Here is a 7,922-nt window from a genome sequence, read left to right as displayed (position 1 = left end):
GAGTCTGATTCTCATAAGGAAGACTTTAACCCTTTCCAGAGTGCTTTGATTTTAAAACAGAATTTTAGTTGCAGTTATGCTTTTATTGATTTAACATGCTTGGTCTGCTCTATGCCGACAATTTGCATAAATGAAATGTCTTTAAATCCTTAAAGAAACAGAGTGAACTAGCTATTTATATCATCCCTATATACATGCAAAAAGAGAGATTTAGAGAGGTAAAGTTATTTTCTAAGGTCACAAGTAGTGACCCTAAAGCATTTGTTCTTTACACTGTAACATTATTGGAGGAAGAAATCATCACCTTTTCTGTGTCTCATCACCTTTTCTGTGTCTCAATTCTTGACAGTCATTTCTTTTTCATAAGAAATTTAAGTAATTGCCCAGGACATTTCTCCCAAATATTTACAGGTGATTTTTAAGTGTAATTTTTTAAACATAGATTTCCTTCTGAAATTATCAACTAAAATGGGAGGTCAGTAGTAATTGTTACTCAGATATGTATCACAAAAGTTAATAGTCTTCTCATATTTAAATAAAAATATCAATACTGCATAAATACATATAACATGCATTTATATGATTATACATGTGTTATATATATAAAATCAAAGGCAATTTTAAAATATTTTCAACACTGATATTTATTTTTCAAATTTCAAATAATACATAAATTGTATTGAACAAAGTAAAGATCACCTTAAATCCCAACATTTTGAAATAAACATATTAACATTTTGGTGACCTCTTTTTCATGGACCTCGTTATATACACAATTTAAATTATATAATACATATAATATTTATCAAAGTTATTTTTTTCCTCCCTCCATTATCATCACTATCCACACTCATCCATGCTAACAAGTGACATGTGCCCTTTCTACATGTTTCTACGTGTGCACATACATATACATGTGCACACATATATCTACAGTTTTATCTTAGACACTGTTATCATTGTCTTATAAAGCAGGATACTATTAGACACATCTTTCTGCATATTACTTTTCCCATTAACAATTTCTTACTGAAAATCTCTCCAAATAACCAAGTGTTACTCTAATTTTTCTTTTTTAATGGGTACATGAGGTAACACTTTCGTTTTAGTATCCTACTAATGGGCATATTAATTTTTTACTGTTCTTGCTCACAATGAAAATGCTTTAGGGTGTACCTTTGGACATATTTGTACATTGTATCTATGTAGGAAAGAATCACATAATCAAACGATGCATTTATTAATGTTAGTAGGTGTTGCCAATTTGCCTCCATTAAAGTCTATTAATTCGTATTTTGCACCAGTAATATAAGGAAGCACAAGTTCCCCATATCCCTGCCAGCAATGAAACATAATGTTTTGCCTGTCCGTTAGTCATAAAGCATCTCTTAGTCACTTTAATATCCATTTTTCTGACAACCAAATATTTGAACACTTTTTTCACATGCTTTTGTCCATTTTCTATTCATTTCCTTGGACTGCTTTTGTTTTGAAGTGACTATCTTTTACTTTTCAATTAAAAATAGGTATATATTAGAAGAACTAAAGATTGTAACACATGTTTTTTCCCCAGAATTAATATTTATCTATTAATTTTGGTGTATTTTTCCTACAAAGAAGTTTTATTTCTTTATTCTTTTTATCTTTAACTTTGTAGATTTCTATTTAAGAACTTTCCCCCAACCCCTGTACCACTATAATGAGACGAAATATCTTAGATATTTGTAGTATTTTTATTCTGTATTTTATATATAACTGTACCCTTTGAAAAGTATTTTAATGCATATGTCCATGTTGTCCATTTGTTTATTTCTCCAGATAAATATTTAGTTAATTATATAATCTATCCTTTTACAGCTGAATGGAATTACCAGCTGTATATATTTGCTCTGATATGCACTTAATCTGGTCCTAGATTCTCCATTCTTTTTTATCTTTCCATTTCTGTTCCTAATACTATATTAATTTTATTAGGTTGTTCATTAAGAGTTATTCTTTTGATATTTTTCTGTATACTATATGAAAATTATATATATGTAAAATTGATCTATACTTTCCTTTTATGGACTATTTTTATTTGGTCTTTATATTTAAATTTGTTTAATTTTCATGGAATGATAAATCTGTATTAAAATACTTCCATGTTTTTCAATGCCTAGAAGTGTAAGGATTACTGATTATATATTCTAGTAAGATAAAACTCAGCTGTGTAATTCATTTTCAGTGATACCTCTCTAAACATATTTCCAATCACTTCTGTGGTAGTTAATCAATTCAAATTTTGTATATTGTTTCTCCAGGTTCAATTGTGGTAGTTTTAAATTAGTCATATATAATTATTTCTCTCAAAATATTTAAATATTTCTGCCAAAACTTGCAAATATTAATATTTTATTATTCTGTTTATATTTTCTGTATCTGCGATTCTGGTTCCTTGGGCATTTTTTCTGTTTTCACTTTTTATTTTACTTGAACAGGAAAATCTATTGCATAGTCTTTTGAAAGCATTAGCTTTGGGATATATGGTCACTTAATACAATTTTTCTTTTTGTTTTCTGTCTCCTTATTTCTAGCTTTATAATAATTGTCCACTCACTTCTGATTGAGATCCTTTCAAATGCTTAAATACTTTTTAAGAATTCCTTATTGTTTTTAATAACTTAGGAATGCTATAAGGTATGGATATCATGAATATTTAACTTTCATGGAAATACAACTTCTGTAGTTCCTTATAAGTACTGGTATGAAATGTTCTGTTTCTTTTTTTTAATAGTAATTTCCAATTTAATAAATTCAAGTTTTTTTTTTTTTTTAAGAATTGTATTCTTCCAAGTATCTTTGAATTTTTGACCACATAGATATTACTTATTTCTAATTTGATTGCTATAATGAGACAGTATGTTTTTTAAGTTCTCCTACTTGTGGAAATTATTAAGATTTTATTTATGATCAAGTCTGTGTTTGATTTTGTAAATGTACTGTTGACAAATGACAAAATGTAAGCTTTCTCCTTATGGAATGTAAAGTTTATAATATAACTATATATTAAATTGTTGATTGCTTTCTTCATTTTTATTTTTTTATTTTAATTTATTTTTTTTATAAATTAATTTATTTATTTTTGGCTGTGTTGGGTCTTAGTTCCTGTACGAGGGCTTTCTCCAGTTGCGGCGAGCGGGGGCCACTCTTCATCGCAGTGCGCGGGCCTCTCACTGTTGCAGCCTCTCTTGTTGCGGAGCACAGGCTCCAGACGCGCAGGCTCAGTAATTGTGGCTCACGGGCTTAGTTGCTCCGCGGCATGTGGGATCTTCCCGGACCGGGGCACGAACCCGTGTCCCCTGCGTTGGCAGGCGGATTCCTAACCACTGCGCCACCAGAGAAGCCCCATTTTTATTTTTTAAAATTAAAAATTATGTTATTGAAGTATAGTTGATTTACAATGCATATTTTTATTTTGATATATATATCTGTCTCATTCTGGGGAAGATAGTTTAATATTTCCAACTATAATTACGTTTTGTCAAATTTTCAATTTATTTATTTAATGTGATGTTTTTGTTGCATACTGAAATTATACTTCTTCCATTAATTGTACCTTTTAACATTATATGAAGTTCTTCTTTACATTTAATTTCTTTAATCTTTTATCCAATTTAGTCTGCTCTTAATGTTTCTACTCTTTCTTTGTTTCATAGTTTCTGATTATCTGTGTCATTCCTTACTTTCCAGGCTTTCTTAGACACTTTGTTTCAAACTTATTCATTGTAAAAATATAACCTGGTTCTGCATTTTAACCTGATTTTATAACTTCTTCCTTTTAGACCTTTGACATTAAATGCAATAAATGCTATATCCAATTTTCATTCTTTTGTATGGTATTATTATATGCTTACTACTAAGTTGAGATTATGTTTTTCCTAAATTGACCAGTTTTTTGATAGCATTACGAAATGTATATTTATTTTAATTTCTCCTTGATGATTTGAAGAGTTTTCTCTATTTCTGTTTCTCTCAATAGTCATATTTCCTTATCCTACTCTTAATAGCACACATAGGTTTGTAACATTCTTATATCTATTTGACTGATAGTGTTGTTGAGTTCACCTATATCCTTACTAATTTTCTTCCTGCTGGATCTGTCCATTTCTGAGAGAGGGATATTGAAGCCTCCAAATATGATAGTGAATTCACCTGTTTTTCCTTGCAGCTCCATCAGTTTTTGACTCATGGAGTTTGACACTCTATTGTTAAGTGGATACACATTAAGAATTGTTATGTCTTCTTGGAGAATTGACCCCTTTATCATTATGTAATGCCCTTTTCATCCTTGATAACTTTCTGATAATTCTAACTTCTCTGCTATGTTTGGTTCTGACGCTTGCTCTGTCTTCTCAAATTGCGTTTTTTGCCTTTGGTATGTATGCCTTATAATTTTTTCTTGATAGCTGGACATGACCTATTGGGTAACAGGACCTGCTGCAAATAGACCTTTAGTGAAGTGGTAGTGAGAAGTGGAGGGAGGGGGTGTTGTATAGTCCTACAATTAGGTCTAGGTATTTTAGTGAGCCTGTGCCTGTGGACCCTGAACTTCACAGGTGTTTCTCAGGTTTTTTTCCTCTTCCTTAAGTGGGACAGGATGGCTAGAGTATGCTGGTGTTGGGTATTACCCTTTCCCTAATGAAACCCCTGCTCTGATTAAACCCCAGCGGGCTAGACTCTGGTTAACTAGTTTCCCCTGAGGGCAGGTCTTATTAAGAAGAACACGCTGCTCCGGGTTATTTCAAAATGGCTCCTTTTCCTTTTCTCCTGCTGGAAACAGGAGGGGATTTTTCTCTTATGTTTACTGTGGGAACCTGGTTGAGCTCCTAGTGGTAAATTTCACAATAATGTGGGCCCTCCGCCCCCCATGACTGAGTCACCCTGTAGTTTTTAACTTTCAAAGTTGTCCGCCCTGAGCCTCCAGCGATTTGTCAATTCCAGTCCAGATTTTCCTGCCACAGCACTGGTTTCCCCAGCAGTTGCGGTCCTGAGTCTCTGCTCTGGTAAGTTGTGACTCCCGGTATTGCCTGTCTCTTCAATCCAGGGGGCAGTGATTTGTCCTCTGTGCTCTCTTATCTTACGGATCCAAGAAGAATGGTTGATTTTTCATTCTGTTCAGATTTTTACTTATTGTTAGGATGAAATGGTGACTTTCAAGCTCCATATAAGCAGAACTGGAAACCAACTCTAATTAACATATATATATTTTTTAAACTTAAAAGTTGTTAAGATCCAAATCAAAGTTTGATTTTGTATTCCACTCAGATCTCTGATATTTTAATCATTTTTTATTTACTGTTCATATATTTCTCCTCTAGCACTTTTTTCTTTTTTTTAAATTATTTATTTATTTATTATTTATTTATGGCTGTGTTGGGTCTTCGTTTCTGTGCGAGGGCTTTCTCTAGTTGCGGCAAGTGGGGGCCACTCTTCATCGCGGTGCGCGGGCCTCTCACTATCGCGGCCTCTCTTGTTGCGGAGCACAGGCTCCAGACGCGCAGGCTCAGTAGTTGTGGCTCACGGGCCTAGTTGCTCCGTGGCATGTGGGATCTTCCCAGACCAGGGCTCGAACCCGTGTCCCCTGCATTAGCAGGCAGATTCTCAACCACTGTGCCACCAGGGAAGCCCCTCCTCTAGCACTTTTGTTTCATGAATCTTAAGTTTGATAAAATAGAGGAAGTTTAATACAAATAAATCATAGGAAACATGAATCACGACAGTGACAGAAAATGGGATTAGGATGTTTGGAAAGATATTTCAGACTCTGCAAAGAGATTCACTCTTTATCCTTCAGTCAGTAGCAGCTATATTACAAAGTGCAAAAATTGAGAAAGATCTGACTAGAATCAAAATCTAATGGAGTATTATAAAATTAAAAGAGAGCATAGACCAGAAAAGAATGAAGAGGTACCTTTTAGGGGTCTATTAAAATAGTTGTGGTACGGGATAGTAACAACCTGATAAAAGTCAGTGGCAGTAGGTATTGAGAAAAGAGGAAGAATCAAGAGATATTTATGAGTGACTTTGGACTGAAAATGGTGACCACTGGTGCTTTATTCCATTAGATCAGTGTACCAATAGTTAATAGAAACAAATATATTCAAAAGGATAATGCACTATATTATTGCTTTTATACAAAATTATTTTATGAAATTCAAGTGAATTTTAGGTGTCTTTTACTGCATCTACTTCAAATAATATTTTATAACATTTTGAAGCAAGCAGTGTTACCTATTTGCTAGATAAGCAAGTGAAAAGTTTAATAATTAAATTGATCAAGATCACGTCTTAGATTAGAGATTCAAACCAGTTTAGTTGTGCCAGAGTCCATGTCTTTTTGATTCAATGTCACAGTTCAAAATAACTTCAAATATTTGTATGTCTTTCCTGTATGGTGAGCAAGTGGCAAGAATATGAAGTAATGAGATGACCAAGAGGCAAGAGGAGAATGTTGGTATAGAGGAAACATCCTGGAGAGGTGTTGAAATAAACTTATTTGGCTCTACAAGTAGATGGAGGTGACCTTCCACACAAATATTTATATTTTTATCATATATAAAACAAATTATCCCAGAACAATTACAGACAGAAAAGATAAGCATATAAGGTTGAATTTTTCTCATCATTTTAGGATTTGAAGAAAATACTGTGGAGTAAGAAGGACTTTCTTGTTATTGTCACATTAAAACACTCACAGTTTCTAAAGTGCTAGCACTATTGTTTACACTCATTAGGGCTCAAGAACATTTATTAGTATAAAATTAGTGGCATAGGGAAAAAACCCTATTTGTATTTGTTAGAGTATCTTTATCATATCTTTAATTACTGATATAAAGAAATATGTTTGGTTCCAGTAGGAACCTACATGTGCAATTGCAGCTGGCCAAGGAGTAAAACATAAATGGAACCACAGAAATGTCAGAATTAATGAGTTTTTAAAAGTCATGTTTTCATTCTATCTCCTAATTCATGTAAGAAATGAAGGCCTAGAATTATGTGGCCTGTCCTAGTCAAACTTTTAACGACGTTCAGAGTTACAACTTAGTACTTCTGGTGCTGCTTCATAACACCAAAGAAATAATTTTGTTATAATATCTTAAAATATTATTTCCACACAACAAAACAGTTGCTTTATCCTTTAAAAAAGGGGTAAAAGACATAGGCAAACTTGAGCTGATATCCTGAAAAAATAAAATTGATATATTTAAAGAGAGAAAGCATTGGCCACGACCAAGGCAGGAAAGTACATTTATCTTAATCTCCACTTATTTCTCCCTCTTATAAGTTTATTTTCTATGGATATTGAAAAATGGTAGCAAAGAATTAAGCCAGAAAATTAATGAAGCGAATGAAAGTCCCATGTATGTAACACTGTCAGATGCATAACTCAAAGGCAATTGACAAATGCATTTTTATAATTGTTTTCACCTATTCTTCAGAGCAAGAAGGTTAGAGCATTTTCAATTGCTCTTTATAGCAGAATCTCAGTTAGAAAATAGACTTTGATTAGAATGCTTCTGAGCAGAAAGAGAATTGCACTCACAACATCCTGACATAGTCAAGATGCAGCAGGTGGACGGGAAATACTACAGCATGCCAGGGAGAAACAGCCCTTTAGTGACCCCAACAGCATAAGGAAACGAAGTGAAAAAAGATAAATGCAATAGAATACGAGTGTAACAGTTTCAATTCTGTTAATTAGGCTGCATTCATGCTTCAGTGTTGCAGAAGTTATACCACTCCATCATCCTTTAATCTGGTTGTGCAAATGCTGCCATGTGCCACCAACACAGATGTCATTACAATATTTTCCTCTTAATGGTAAAATTTTTTAATTTAATATTTATTTGCCTTCAGAAGAAAATGTATTATGTAAATCATTA

Source organism: Balaenoptera ricei, chromosome 4 (assembly GCF_028023285.1).
Source record: "Balaenoptera ricei isolate mBalRic1 chromosome 4, mBalRic1.hap2, whole genome shotgun sequence".
Lineage (NCBI taxonomy): Eukaryota > Metazoa > Chordata > Mammalia > Artiodactyla > Balaenopteridae > Balaenoptera > Balaenoptera ricei.
This window is presented reverse-complemented; position numbering follows the sequence as displayed.